This window comes from Buteo buteo, chromosome 6, assembly GCF_964188355.1.
Source record: "Buteo buteo chromosome 6, bButBut1.hap1.1, whole genome shotgun sequence".
In the NCBI taxonomy this organism is placed as follows: Eukaryota; Metazoa; Chordata; class Aves; order Accipitriformes; family Accipitridae; genus Buteo; species Buteo buteo.
This window is the reverse complement of record NC_134176.1, coordinates 45,867,904-45,883,195: the sequence shown is the minus strand read 5'-3', so window position 1 is coordinate 45,883,195 and position 15,292 is coordinate 45,867,904.

Below are 15,292 nucleotides of genomic sequence, written 5' to 3'. Positions count from 1 at the left end.
CCCAGAGACGGAACATCTCACGGCGCTCAGTCTCGGCAAGCCTCTTTCTGAAAAGACGAACGGTCGGATCCTTCTCCCACGAGGAAGGGCCCAGCCCTGAAAGCTCTTGCTGCTCTTCACCGCCCCTTGGCACCCTACCTACAGGCACAACAGCACTGGGGATCTGTGCTTTCCCAGAGACGGAACATCTCACGGGGCTCAGTCTCGGCAAGCCTCTTTCTGAAAAGGCGAACGGTCGGATCCTTCTCCCACGAGGAAGGGCCCAGCCCTGAAAGCTCTTGCTGCTCTTCACCGTCCCTTGGCACCCTACCTACAGGCACAACAGCACTGGGGATCTGTGCTTTCCCAGAGAAGGAATATCTCACGGGGCTCAGTCTCGGCAAGCCTCTTTCTGAAAAGGCGAACGGTCGGATCCTTCTCCCACGAGGAAGGGCCCAGCCCTGAAAGCTCTTGCTGCTCTTCACCGTCCCTTGGCACCCTACCTACAGGCACAACAGCACTGGGGATCTGTGCTTTCCCAGAGACGGAATATCTCACGGGGCTCAGTCTCGGCAAGCCTCTTTCTGAAAAGGCGAACGGTCGGATCCTTCTCCCACGAGGAAGGGCCCAGCCCTGAAAGCTCTTGCTGCTCTTCACCGTCCCTTGGCAGCCTACCTACAGGCACAACAGCACTGGGGATCTGTGCTTTCCCAGAGACGGAACATCTCACGGGGCTCAGTCTCGGCAAGCCTCTTTCTGAAAAGGCGAACGGTCGGATCCTTCTCCCACGAGGAAGGGCCCAGCCCTGAAAGCTCTTGCTGCTCTTCACCGTCCCTTGTGGCCCTACCTACAGGCACAACAGCACTGGGGATCTGTGCTTTCCCAGAGACGGAACATCTCGTGGCGCTACGCCTCGGCAGAGCCTCTTTTTTTTGGAAAAGGCGAACGGTCGGATACTTGTCCCACGAGGAAGGGCCCAGCCCTGAAAGCTCTTGCTGCTCTTCACTGTCCCTTGGCACCCTACCTACAGGCACAACAGCACTGGGGATCTGTGCTTTCCCAGAGACGGAACATCTCACGGGGCTCAGTCTCGGCAAGCCTCTTTTTTTTGGAAAAGGCGAACGGTCGGATCCTTCTCCCACGAGGAAGGGCCCAGCCCTGAAAGCTCTTGCTGCTCTTCACCGTCCCTTGGCACCCTACCTACAGGCACAACAGCACTGGGGATCTATGCTTTCGCAGAGACGGAACATCTCGTAGTGCCACGCCTCGGCAGAGCCTCTTTTTTTTGGAAAAGGCGAACGGTCGGATCCTTCTCCCACGAGGAAGGGCCCAGCCCTGAAAGCTCTTGCTGCTCTTCACCGCCCCTTGGCACCCTACCTACAGGCACAACAGCACTGGGGATCTGTGCTTTCCCAGAGACGGAACATCTCACGGGGCTCAGTCTCGGCAAGCCTCTTTCTGAAAAGGCGAACGGTGCGATCCTTCTCCCACGAGGAAGGGCCCAGCCCTGAAAGCTCTTGCTACTCTTCACCGCCCCTTGGCACCCTACCTACAGGCACAACAGCACTGGGGATCTGTGCTTTCCCAGAGACGGAACATCTCACGGGGCTCAGTCTCGGCAAGCCTCTTTCTGAAAAGGCGAACGGTCGGATCCTTCTCCCACGAGGAAGGGCCCAGCCCTGAAAGCTCTTGCTGCTCTTCACCGCCCCTTGGCACCCTACCTACAGGCACAACAGCACTGGGGATCTGTGCTTTCCCAGAGACGGAACATCTCACGGCGCTCAGTCTCGGCAAGCCTCTTTCTGAAAAGGCGAACGGTCGGATCCTTCTCCCACGAGGAAGGGCCCAGCCCTGAAAGCTCTTGCTGCTCTTCACCGTCCCTTGGCACCCTACCTACAGGCACAACAGCACTGGGGATCTGTGCTTTCCCAGAGACGGAACATCTCACGGGGCTCAGTCTCGGCAAGCCTCTTTCTGAAAAGGCGAACGGTCGGATCCTTCTCCCCCGAGGAAGGGCCCAGCCCTGAAACCTCTTGCTGCTCTTCACCACCCCTTGGCACCCTACCTACAGGCACAACAGCACTGGGGATCTGTGCTTTCCCAGAGACGGAACATCTCACGGCGCTCAGTCTCGGCAAGCCTCTTTCTGAAAAGCCGAACGGTCGGATACTTGTCCCACGAGGAAGGGCCCAGCCCTGAAAGCTCTTGCTGCTCTTCACCGTCCCTTGGCACCCTACCTACAGGCACAACAGCACTGGGTATCTGTGCTTTCCCAGAGACGGAACATCTCACGGGGCTCAGTCTCGGCAAGCCTCTTTCTGAAAAGGCGAACGGTCGGATCCTTCTCCCACGAGGAAGGGCCCAGCCCTGAAAGCTCTTGCTGCTCTTCACCGCCCCTTGGCACCCTACCTACAGGCACAACAGCACTGGGGATCTGTGCTTTCCCAGAGACGGAACATCTCACGGGGCTCAGCCTCGGCAGAGCCTCTTTCTGAAAAGGCGAACGTTCGGATCCTTCTCCCACGAGGAAGGGCCCAGCCCTGAAAGCTCTTGCTGCTCTTCACCGTCCCTTGGCACCCTACCTACAGGCACAACAGCACTGGGGATCTGTGCTTTCCCAGAGACGGAACATCTCACGGCGCTCAGTCTCGGCAAGCCTCTTTCTGAAAAGGCGAACGGTCGGATCCTTCTCCCACGAGGAAGGGCCCAGCCCTGAAAGCTCTTGCTGGTCTTCACCGTCCCTTGGCACCCTACCTACAGGCACAACAGCACTGGGGATCTGTGCTTTCCCAGAGACGGAACATCTCACGGGGCTCAGTCTCGGCAAGCCTCTTTCTGAAAAGGCGAACGGTCGGATCCTTCTCCCCCGAGGAAGGGCCCAGCCCTGAAACCTCTTGCTGCTCTTCACCACCCCTTGGCACCCTACCTACAGGCACAACAGCACTGGGGATCTGTGCTTTCCCAGAGACGGAACATCTCACGGGGCTCAGTCTCGGCAAGCCTCTTTCTGAAAAGGCGAACGGTCGGATACTTGTCCCACGAGGAAGGGCCCAGCCCTGAAAGCTCTTGCTGCTCTTCACCGTCCCTTGGCACCCTACCTACAGGCACAACAGCACTGGGGATCTGTGCTTTCCCAGAGACGGAACATCTCACGGCGCTCAGTCTCGGCAAGCCTCTTTCTGAAAAGACGAACGGTCGGATCCTTCTCCCACGAGGAAGGGCCCAGCCCTGAAAGCTCTTGCTGCTCTTCACCGCCCCTTGGCACCCTACCTACAGGCACAACAGCACTGGGGATCTGTGCTTTCCCAGAGACGGAACATCTCACGGCGCTCAGTCTCGGCAAGCCTCTTTCTGAAAAGGCGAACGGTCGGATCCTTCTCCCACGAGGAAGGGCCCAGCCCTGAAAGCTCTTGCTGCTCTTCACCGTCCCTTGGCACCCTACCTACAGGCACAACAGCACTGGGGATCTGTGCTTTCCCAGAGAAGGAATATCTCACGGGGCTCAGTCTCGGCAAGCCTCTTTCTGAAAAGGCGAACGGTCGGATCCTTCTCCCCCGAGGAAGGGCCCAGCCCTGAAAGCTCTTGCTGCTCTTCACCGTCCCTTGGCACCCTACCTACAGGCACAACAGCACTGGGGATCTATGCTTTCGCAGAGACGGAACATCTCGTAGTGCTACGCCTCGGCAGAGCCTCTTTTTTTTGGAAAAGGCGAACGGTCGGATCCTTCTCCCACGAGGAAGGGCCCAGCCCTGAAAGCTCTTGCTGCTCTTCACCGCCCCTTGGCACCCTACCTACAGGCACAACAGCACTGGGGATCTGTGCTTTCCCAGAGACGGAATATCTCACGGGGCTCAGTCTCGGCAAGCCTCTTTCTGAAAAGGCGAACGGTTGGCTCCTTTTCCCACGAGGAAGGGCCCAGCCCTGAAAGCTCTTGCTGCTCTTCACCGTCCCTTGTGGCCCTACCTACAGGCACAACAGCACTGGGGATCTGTGCTTTCCCAGAGACGGAACATCTCGTGGCGCTACGCCTCGGCAGAGCCTCTTTTTTTTGGAAAAGGCGAACGGTCGGATCCTTCTCCCACGAGGAAGGGCCCAGCCCTGAAAGCTCTTGCTGCTCTTCACTGTCCCTTGGCACCCTACCTACAGGCACAACAGCACTGGGGATCTGTGCTTTCCCAGAGACGGAACATCTCACGGGGCTCAGTCTCGGCAAGCCTCTTTCTGAAAAGGCGAACGGTCGGATCCTTCTCCCACGAGGAAGGGCCCAGCCCTGAAAGCTCTTGCTGCTCTTCACCGTCCCTTGGCACCCTACCTACAGGCACAACAGCACTGGGGATCTATGCTTTCGCAGAGACGGAACATCTCGTAGTGCTACGCCTCGGCAGAGCCTCTTTTTTTTGGAAAAGGCGAACGGTCGGATCCTTCTCCCACGAGGAAGGGCCCAGCCCTGAAAGCTCTTGCTGCTCTTCACCGCCCCTTGGCACCCTACCTACAGGCACAACAGCACTGGGGATCTGTGCTTTCCCTGAGACGGAACATCTCACGGCGCTCAGTCTCGGCAAGCCTCTTTCTGAAAAGGCGAACGGTCGGATCCTTCTCCCACGAGGAAGGGCCCAGCCCTGAAAGCTCTTGCTGCTCTTCACCACCCCTTGGCACCCTACCTACAGGCACAACAGCACTGGGGATCTGTGCTTTCCCAGAGACGGAACATCTCACGGGGCTCAGTCTCGGCAAGCCTCTTTCTGAAAAGGCGAACGGTCGGATCCTTCTCCCACGAGGAAGGGCCCAGCCCTGAAAGCTCTTGCTGCTCTTCACCGCCCCTTGGCACCCTACCTACAGGCACAACAGCACTGGGGATCTGTGCTTTCCCAGAGACGGAACATCTCACGGGGCTCAGTCTCGGCAAGCCTCTTTCTGAAAAGACGAACGGTGCGATCCTTCTCCCACGACGAAGGGCCCAGCCCTGAAAGCTCTTGCTGCTCTTCACCGTCCCTTGGCACCCTACCTACAGGCACAACAGCACTGGGGATCTGTGCTTTCCCAGAGACGGAACATCTCACGGGGCTCAGTCTCGGCAAGCCTCTTTCTGAAAAGGCGAACGGTCGGATCCTTCTCCCACGAGGAAGGGCCCAGCCCTGAAAGCTCTTGCTGCTCTTCACCGTCCCTTGGCACCCTACCTACAGGCACAACAGCACTGGGGATCTGTGCTTTCCCAGACACGGAACATCTCACGGCGCTCAGTCTCGGCAAGCCTCTTTCTGAAAAGGCGAACGGTCGGATCCTTCTCCCACGAGGAAGGGCCCAGCCCTGAAAGCTCTTGCTGCTCTTCACCGTCCCTTGGCACCCTACCTACAGGCACAACAGCACTGGGGATCTGTGCTTTCCCAGAGACGGAACATCTCACGGGGCTCAGTCTCGGCAAGCCTCTTTCTGAAAAGGCGAACGGTCGGATCCTTCTCCCCCGAGGAAGGGCCCAGCCCTGAAATCTCTTGCTGCTCTTCACCGTCCCTTGGCACCCTACCTACAGGCACAACAGCACTGGGGATCTGTGCTTTCCCAGAGACGGAACATCTCACGGGGCTCAGTCTCGGCAAGCCTCTTTCTGAAAAGGCGAACGGTCGGATACTTGTCCCACGAGGAAGGGCCCAGCCCTGAAAGCTCTTGCTGCTCTTCACCGCCCCTTGGCACCCTACCTACAGGCACAACAGCACTGGGGATCTGTGCTTTCCCAGAGACGGAACATCTCACGGGGCTCAGTCTCGGCAAGCCTCTTTCTGAAAAGACGAACGGTCGGATCCTTCTCCCACGAGGAAGGGCCCAGCCCTGAAAGCTCTTGCTGCTCTTCACCGCCCCTTGGCACCCTACCTACAGGCACAACAGCACTGGGGATCTGTGCTTTCCCAGAGACGGAACATCTCGTGGCGCTACGCCTCGGCAGAGCCTCTTTTTTTTGGAAAAGGCGAACGGTCGGATACTTGTCCCACGAGGAAGGGCCCAGCCCTGAAAGCTCTTGCTGCTCTTCACCGTCCCTTGTGGCCCTACCTACAGGCACAACAGCAGTGGGGATCTGTGCTTTCCCAGAGACGGAACATCTCACGGGGCTCAGTCTCGGCAAGCCTCTTTCTGAAAAGGCGAACGGTCGGATCCTTCTCCCACGAGGAAGGGCCCAGCCCTGAAAGCTCTTGCTGCTCTTCACCGTCCCTTGGCACCCTACCTACAGGCACAACAGCACTGGGGATCTATGCTTTCGCAGAGACGGAACATCTCGTAGTGCTACGCCTCGGCAGAGCCTCTTTTTTTTGGAAAAGGCGAACGGTCGGATCCTTCTCCCACGAGGAAGGGCCCAGCCCTGAAAGCTCTTGCTGCTCTTCACCGCCCCTTGTGGCCCTACCTACAGGCACAACAGCACTGGGGATCTGTGCTTTCCCAGAGACGGAACATCTCACGGGGCTCAGTCTCGGCAAGCCTCTTTCTGAAAAGGCGAACGGTCGGATCCTTCTCCCACGAGGAAGGGCCCAGCCCTGAAAGCTCTTGCTGCTCTTCACCGTCCCTTGGCACCCTACCTACAGGCACAACAGCACTGGGGATCTGTGCTTTCCCAGAGACGGAATATCTCACGGGGCTCAGTCTCGGCAAGCCTCTTTCTGAAAAGGCGAACGGTCGGATCCTTCTCCCACGAGGAAGGGCCCAGCCCTGAAAGCTCTTGCTGCTCTTCACCGTCCCTTGGCAGCCTACCTACAGGCACAACAGCACTGGGGATCTGTGCTTTCCCAGAGACGGAACATCTCACGGGGCTCAGTCTCGGCAAGCCTCTTTCTGAAAAGGCGAACGGTCGGATCCTTCTCCCACGAGGAAGGGCCCAGCCCTGAAAGCTCTTGCTGCTCTTCACCGTCCCTTGTGGCCCTACCTACAGGCACAACAGCACTGGGGATCTGTGCTTTCCCAGAGACGGAACATCTCACGGGGCTCAGTCTCGGCAAGCCTCTTTCTGAAAAGGCGAACGGTCGGATCCTTCTCCCACGAGGAAGGGCCCAGCCCTGAAAGCTCTTGCTGCTCTTCACCGTCCCTTGGCACCCTACCTACAGGCACAACAGCACTGGGGATCTATGCTTTCGCAGAGACGGAACATCTCGTAGTGCTACGCCTCGGCAGAGCCTCTTTTTTTTGGAAAAGGCGAACGGTCGGATCCTTCTCCCACGAGGAAGGGCCCAGCCCTGAAAGCTCTTGCTGCTCTTCACCGTCCCTTGGCACCCTACCTACAGGCACAACAGCACTGGGGATCTGTGCTTTCCCAGAGACGGAACATCTCACGGGGCTCAGTCTCGGCAAGCCTCTTTCTGAAAAGGCGAACGGTCGGATCCTTCTCCCCCGAGGAAGGGCCCAGCCCTGAAACCTCTTGCTGCTCTTCACCACCCCTTGGCACCCTACCTACAGGCACAACAGCACTGGGGATCTGTGCTTTCCCAGAGACGGAACATCTCACGGGGCTCAGTCTCGGCAAGCCTCTTTCTGAAAAGGCGAACGGTCGGATCCTTCTCCCACGAGGAAGGGCCCAGCCCTGAAAGCTCTTGCTGCTCTTCACCGCCCCTTGGCACCCTACCTACAGGCACAACAGCACTGGGGATCTGTGCTTTCCCAGAGACGGAACATCTCACGGGGCTCAGTCTCGGCAAGCCTCTTTCTGAAAAGACGAACGGTGCGATCCTTCTCCCACGACGAAGGGCCCAGCCCTGAAAGCTCTTGCTGCTCTTCACCGTCCCTTGGCACCCTACCTACAGGCACAACAGCACTGGGGATCTGTGCTTTCCCAGAGACAGAACATCTCACGGCGCTCAGTCTCGGCAAGCCTCTTTCTGAAAAGGCGAACGGTCGGATCCTTCTCCCACGAGGAAGGGCCCAGCCCTGAAAGCTCTTGCTGCTCTTCACTGTCCCTTGGCACCCTACCTACAGGCACAACAGCACTGGGGATCTGTGCTTTCCCAGAGACGGAACATCTCACGGGGCTCAGTCTCGGCAAGCCTCTTTCTGAAAAGGCGAACGGTCGGATCCTTCTCCCACGAGGAAGGGCCCAGCCCTGAAAGCTCTTGCTGCTCTTCACCGTCCCTTGGCACCCTACCTACAGGCACAACAGCACTGGGGATCTGTGCTTTCCCAGAGACGGAACATCTCACGGCGCTCAGTCTCGGCAAGCCTCTTTCTGAAAAGGCGAACGGTCGGATCCTTCTCCCACGAGGAAGGGCCCAGCCCTGAAAGCTCTTGCTGCTCTTCACCGTCCCTTGGCACCCTACCTACAGGCACAACAGCACTGGGGATCTGTGCTTTCCCAGAGACGGAACATCTCACGGGGCTCAGTCTCGGCAAGCCTCTTTCTGAAAAGGCGAACGGTCGGATCCTTCTCCCCCGAGGAAGGGCCCAGCCCTGAAACCTCTTGCTGCTCTTCACCACCCCTTGGCACCCTACCTACAGGCACAACAGCACTGGGGATCTGTGCTTTCCCAGAGACGGAACATCTCACGGGGCTCAGTCTCGGCAAGCCTGTTTCTGAAAAGGCGAACGGTCGGATACTTGTCCCACGAGGAAGGGCCCAGCCCTGAAAGCTCTTGCTGCTCTTCACCGTCCCTTGTGGCCCTACCTACAGGCACAACAGCACTGGGGATCTGTGCTTTCCCAGAGACGGAACATCTCACGGGGCTCAGTCTCGGCAAGCCTGTTTCTGAAAAGGCGAACGGTCGGATCCTTCTCCCACGAGGAAGGGCCCAGCCCTGAAAGCTCTTGCTGCTCTTCACCGCCCCTTGGCACCCTACCTACAGGCACAACAGCACTGGGGATCTGTGCTTTCCCAGAGACGGAACATCTCACGGGGCTCAGTCTCGGCAAGCCTCTTTCTGAAAAGACGAACGGTGCGATCCTTCTCCCACGACGAAGGGCCCAGCCCTGAAAGCTCTTGCTGCTCTTCACCGTCCCTTGGCACCCTACCTACAGGCACAACAGCACTGGGGATCTGTGCTTTCCCAGAGACGGAACATCTCACGGCGCTCAGTCTCGGCAAGCCTCTTTCTGAAAAGGCGAACGGTCGGATCCTTCTCCCACGAGGAAGGGCCCAGCCCTGAAAGCTCTTGCTGCTCTTCACCGTCCCTTGGCACCCTACCTACAGGCACAACAGCACTGGGGATCTGTGCTTTCCCAGAGACGGAACATCTCACGGCGCTCAGTCTCGGCAAGCCTCTTTCTGAAAAGGCGAACGGTCGGATCCTTCTCCCACGAGGAAGGGCCCAGCCCTGAAAGCTCTTGCTGCTCTTCACCGTCCCTTGGCACCCTACCTACAGGCACAACAGCACTGGGGATCTGTGCTTTCCCAGAGACGGAACATCTCACGGGGCTCAGTCTCGGCAAGCCTCTTTCTGAAAAGGCGAACGGTCGGATCCTTCTCCCCCGAGGAAGGGCCCAGCCCTGAAACCTCTTGCTGCTCTTCACCACCCCTTGGCACCCTACCTACAGGCACAACAGCACTGGGGATCTGTGCTTTCCCAGAGACGGAACATCTCACGGGGCTCAGTCTCGGCAAGCCTCTTTCTGAAAAGGCGAACGGTCGGATACTTGTCCCACGAGGAAGGGCCCAGCCCTGAAAGCTCTTGCTGCTCTTCACCGTCCCTTGTGGCCCTACCTACAGGCACAACAGCACTGGGGATCTGTGCTTTCCCAGAGACGGAACATCTCACGGCGCTCAGTCTCGGCAAGCCTCTTTCTGAAAAGACGAACGGTCGGATACTTGTCCCACGAGGAAGGGCCCAGCCCTGAAAGCTCTTGCTGCTCTTCACCGCCCCTTGGCACCCTACCTACAGGCACAACAGCACTGGGGATCTGTGCTTTCCCAGAGACGGAACATCTCACGGGGCTCAGTCTCGGCAAGCCTCTTTCTGAAAAGGCGAACGGTCGGATCCTTCTCCCACGAGGAAGGGCCCAGCCCTGAAAGCTCTTGCTGCTCTTCACCGTCCCTTGGCACCCTACCTACAGGCACAACAGCACTGGGGATCTGTGCTTTCCCAGAGAAGGAATATCTCACGGGGCTCAGTCTCGGCAAGCCTCTTTCTGAAAAGGCGAACGGTCGGATCCTTCTCCCACGAGGAAGGGCCCAGCCCTGAAAGCTCTTGCTGCTCTTCACCGTCCCTTGGCACCCTACCTACAGGCACAACAGCACTGGGGATCTGTGCTTTCCCAGAGACGGAATATCTCACGGGGCTCAGTCTCGGCAAGCCTCTTTCTGAAAAGGCGAACGGTCGGATCCTTCTCCCACGAGGAAGGGCCCAGCCCTGAAAGCTCTTGCTGCTCTTCACCGTCCCTTGGCACCCTACCTACAGGCACAACAGCACTGGGGATCTGTGCTTTCCCAGAGACGGAACATCTCACGGGGCTCAGTCTCGGCAAGCCTCTTTCTGAAAAGGCGAACGGTCGGATCCTTCTCCCACGAGGAAGGGCCCAGCCCTGAAAGCTCTTGCTGCTCTTCACCGTCCCTTGTGGCCCTACCTACAGGCACAACAGCACTGGGGATCTGTGCTTTCCCAGAGACGGAACATCTCGTGGCGCTACGCCTCGGCAGAGCCTCTTTTTTTTGGAAAAGGCGAACGGTCGGATACTTGTCCCACGAGGAAGGGCCCAGCCCTGAAAGCTCTTGCTGCTCTTCACTGTCCCTTGGCACCCTACCTACAGGCACAACAGCACTGGGGATCTGTGCTTTCCCAGAGACGGAACATCTCACGGGGCTCAGTCTCGGCAAGCCTCTTTCTGAAAAGGCGAACGGTCGGATCCTTCTCCCACGAGGAAGGGCCCAGCCCTGAAAGCTCTTGCTGCTCTTCACCGTCCCTTGGCACCCTACCTACAGGCACAACAGCACTGGGGATCTATGCTTTCGCAGAGACGGAACATCTCGTAGTGCTACGCCTCAGCAGAGCCTCTTTTTTTTGGAAAAGGCGAACGGTCGGATCCTTCTCCCACGAGGAAGGGCCCAGCCCTGAAAGCTCTTGCTGCTCTTCACCGCCCCTTGGCACCCTACCTACAGGCACAACAGCACTGGGGATCTGTGCTTTCCCAGAGACGGAACATCTCACGGGGCTCAGTCTCGGCAAGCCTCTTTCTGAAAAGGCGAACGGTGCGATCCTTCTCCCACGAGGAAGGGCCCAGCCCTGAAAGCTCTTGCTACTCTTCACCGTCCCTTGGCACCCTACCTACAGGCACAACAGCACTGGGGATCTGTGCTTTCCCAGAGACGGAACATCTCACGGCGCTCAGTCTCGGCAAGCCTCTTTCTGAAAAGGCGAACGGTCGGATCCTTCTCCCACGAGGAAGGGCCCAGCCCTGAAAGCTCTTGCTGCTCTTCACCGTCCCTTGGCACCCTACCTACAGGCACAACAGCACTGGGGATCTGTGCTTTCCCAGAGACGGAACATCTCACGGGGCTCAGTCTCGGCAAGCCTCTTTCTGAAAAGGCGAACGGTCGGATCCTTCTCCCCCGAGGAAGGGCCCAGCCCTGAAACCTCTTGCTGCTCTTCACCACCCCTTGGCACCCTACCTACAGGCACAACAGCACTGGGGATCTGTGCTTTCCCAGAGACGGAACATCTCACGGGGCTCAGTCTCGGCAAGCCTGTTTCTGAAAAGGCGAACGGTCGGATACTTGTCCCACGAGGAAGGGCCCAGCCCTGAAAGCTCTTGCTGCTCTTCACCGTCCCTTGTGGCCCTACCTACAGGCACAACAGCACTGGGGATCTGTGCTTTCCCAGAGACGGAACATCTCACGGCGCTCAGTCTCGGCAAGCCTGTTTCTGAAAAGGCGAACGGTCGGATCCTTCTCCCACGAGGAAGGGCCCAGCCCTGAAAGCTCTTGCTGCTCTTCACCGCCCCTTGGCACCCTACCTACAGGCACAACAGCACTGGGGATCTGTGCTTTCCCAGAGACGGAACATCTCACGGGGCTCAGTCTCAGCAAGCCTCTTTCTGAAAAGACGAACGGTGCGATCCTTCTCCCACGACGAAGGGCCCAGCCCTGAAAGCTCTTGCTGCTCTTCACCGTCCCTTGGCACCCTACCTACAGGCACAACAGCACTGGGGATCTGTGCTTTCCCAGAGACGGAACATCTCACGGCGCTCAGTCTCGGCAAGCCTCTTTCTGAAAAGGCGAACGGTCGGATCCTTCTCCCACGAGGAAGGGCCCAGCCCTGAAAGCTCTTGCTGCTCTTCACCGTCCCTTGGCACCCTACCTACAGGCACAACAGCACTGGGGATCTGTGCTTTCCCAGAGACGGAACATCTCACGGGGCTCAGTCTCGGCAAGCCTCTTTCTGAAAAGGCGAACGGTCGGATCCTTCTCCCACGAGGAAGGGCCCAGCCCTGAAAGCTCTTGCTGCTCTTCACCGTCCCTTGGCACCCTACCTACAGGCACAACAGCACTGGGGATCTGTGCTTTCCCAGAGACGGAACATCTCACGGGGCTCAGTCTCGGCAAGCCTCTTTCTGAAAAGGCGAACGGTCGGATCCTTCTCCCACGAGGAAGGGCCCAGCCCTGAAAGCTCTTGCTGCTCTTCACCGTCCCTTGGCACCCTACCTACAGGCACAACAGCACTGGGGATCTGTGCTTTCCCAGAGACGGAACATCTCACGGGGCTCAGTCTCGGCAAGCCTCTTTCTGAAAAGGCGAACGGTCGGATCCTTCTCCCCCGAGGAAGGGCCCAGCCCTGAAACCTCTTGCTGCTCTTCACCACCCCTTGGCACCCTACCTACAGGCACAACAGCACTGGGGATCTGTGCTTTCCCAGAGACGGAACATCTCACGGGGCTCAGTCTCGGCAAGCCTCTTTCTGAAAAGGCGAACGGTCGGATACTTGTCCCACGAGGAAGGGCCCAGCCCTGAAAGCTCTTGCTGCTCTTCACCGTCCCTTGTGGCCCTACCTACAGGCACAACAGCACTGGGGATCTGTGCTTTCCCAGAGACGGAACATCTCACGGCGCTCAGTCTCGGCAAGCCTCTTTCTGAAAAGACGAACGGTCGGATCCTTCTCCCACGAGGAAGGGCCCAGCCCTGAAAGCTCTTGCTGCTCTTCACCGCCCCTTGGCACCCTACCTACAGGCACAACAGCACTGGGGATCTGTGCTTTCCCAGAGACGGAACATCTCACGGGGCTCAGTCTCGGCAAGCCTCTTTCTGAAAAGGCGAACGGTCGGATCCTTCTCCCACGAGGAAGGGCCCAGCCCTGAAAGCTCTTGCTGCTCTTCACCGTCCCTTGGCACCCTACCTACAGGCACAACAGCACTGGGGATCTGTGCTTTCCCAGAGAAGGAATATCTCACGGGGCTCAGTCTCAGCAAGCCTCTTTCTGAAAAGGCGAACGGTCGGATCCTTCTCCCACGAGGAAGGGCCCAGCCCTGAAAGCTCTTGCTGCTGTTCACCGTCCCTTGGCACCCTACCTACAGGCACAACAGCACTGGGGATCTGTGCTTTCCCAGAGACGGAACATCTCACGGGGCTCAGTCTCGGCAAGCCTCTTTCTGAAAAGGCGAACGGTCGGATCCTTCTCCCACGAGGAAGGGCCCAGCCCTGAAAGCTCTTGCTGCTCTTCACCGTCCCTTGGCAGCCTACCTACAGGCACAACAGCACTGGGGATCTGTGCTTTCCCAGAGACGGAACATCTCACGGGGCTCAGTCTCGGCAAGCCTCTTTCTGAAAAGGCGAACGGTCGGATCCTTCTCCCACGAGGAAGGGCCCAGCCCTGAAAGCTCTTGCTGCTCTTCACCGTCCCTTGTGGCCCTACCTACAGGCACAACAGCACTGGGGATCTGTGCTTTCCCAGAGACGGAACATCTCGTGGCGCTACGCCTCGGCAGAGCCTCTTTTTTTTGGAAAAGGCGAACGGTCGGATACTTGTCCCACGAGGAAGGGCCCAGCCCTGAAAGCTCTTGCTGCTCTTCACTGTCCCTTGGCACCCTACCTACAGGCACAACAGCACTGGGGATCTGTGCTTTCCCAGAGACGGAACATCTCACGGGGGTCAGACTCGGCAAGCCTCTTTCTGAAAAGGCGAACGGTCGGATCCTTCTCCCACGAGGAAGGGCCCAGCCCTGAAAGCTCTTGCTGCTCTTCACCGTCCCTTGGCACCCTACCTACAGGCACAACAGCACTGGGGATCTATGCTTTCGCAGAGACGGAACATCTCGTAGTGCTACGCCTCGGCAGAGCCTCTTTTTTTTGGAAAAGGCGAACGGTCGGATCCTTCTCCCACGAGGAAGGGCCCAGCCCTGAAAGCTCTTGCTGCTCTTCACTGTCCCTTGGCACCCTACCTACAGGCACAACAGCACTGGGGATCTGTGCTTTCCCAGAGACGGAACATCTCACGGGGCTCAGTCTCGGCAAGCCTCTTTCTGAAAAGGCGAACGGTGCGATCCTTCTCCCACGAGGAAGGGCCCAGCCCTGAAAGCTCTTGCTACTCTTCACCGCCCCTTGGCACCCTACCTACAGGCACAACAGCACTGGGGATCTGTGCTTTCCCAGAGACGGAACATCTCACGGCGCTCAGTCTCGGCAAGCCTCTTTCTGAAAAGGCGAACGGTCGGATCCTTCTCCCACGAGGAAGGGCCCAGCCCTGAAAGCTCTTGCTGCTCTTCACCGCCCCTTGGCACCCTACCTACAGGCACAACAGCACTGGGGATCTGTGCTTTCCCAGAGACGGAACATCTCGTGGCGCTACGCCTCGGCAGAGCCTCTTTTTTCTGGAAAAGGCGAACGGTCGGATCCTTCTCCCACGAGGAAGGGCCCAGCCCTGAAAGCTCTTGCTGCTCTTCACCGCCCCTTGGCACCCTACCTACAGGCACAACAGCACTGGGGATCTGTGCTTTCCCAGAGACGGAACATCTCACGGGGCTCAGTCTCGGCAAGCCTCTTTCTGAAAAGGCGAACGGTCGGATCCTTCTCCCACGAGGAAGGGCCCAGCCCTGAAAGCTCTTGCTGCTCTTCACCGTCCCTTGTGGCCCTACCTACAGGCACAACAGCACTGGGGATCTGTGCTTTCCCAGAGACGGAACATCTCGTGGCGCTACGCCTCGGCAGAGCCTCTTTTTTTTGGAAAAGGCGAACGGTCGGATCCTTCTCCCACGAGGAAGGGCCCAGCCCTGAAAGCTCTTGCTGCTCTTCACTGTCCCTTGGCACCCTACCTACAGGCACAACAGCACTGGGGATCTGTGCTTTCCCAGAGACGGAACATCTCACGGGGCTCAGTCTCGGCAAGCCTCTTTCTGAAAAGGCGAACGGTCGGATCCTTCTCCCACG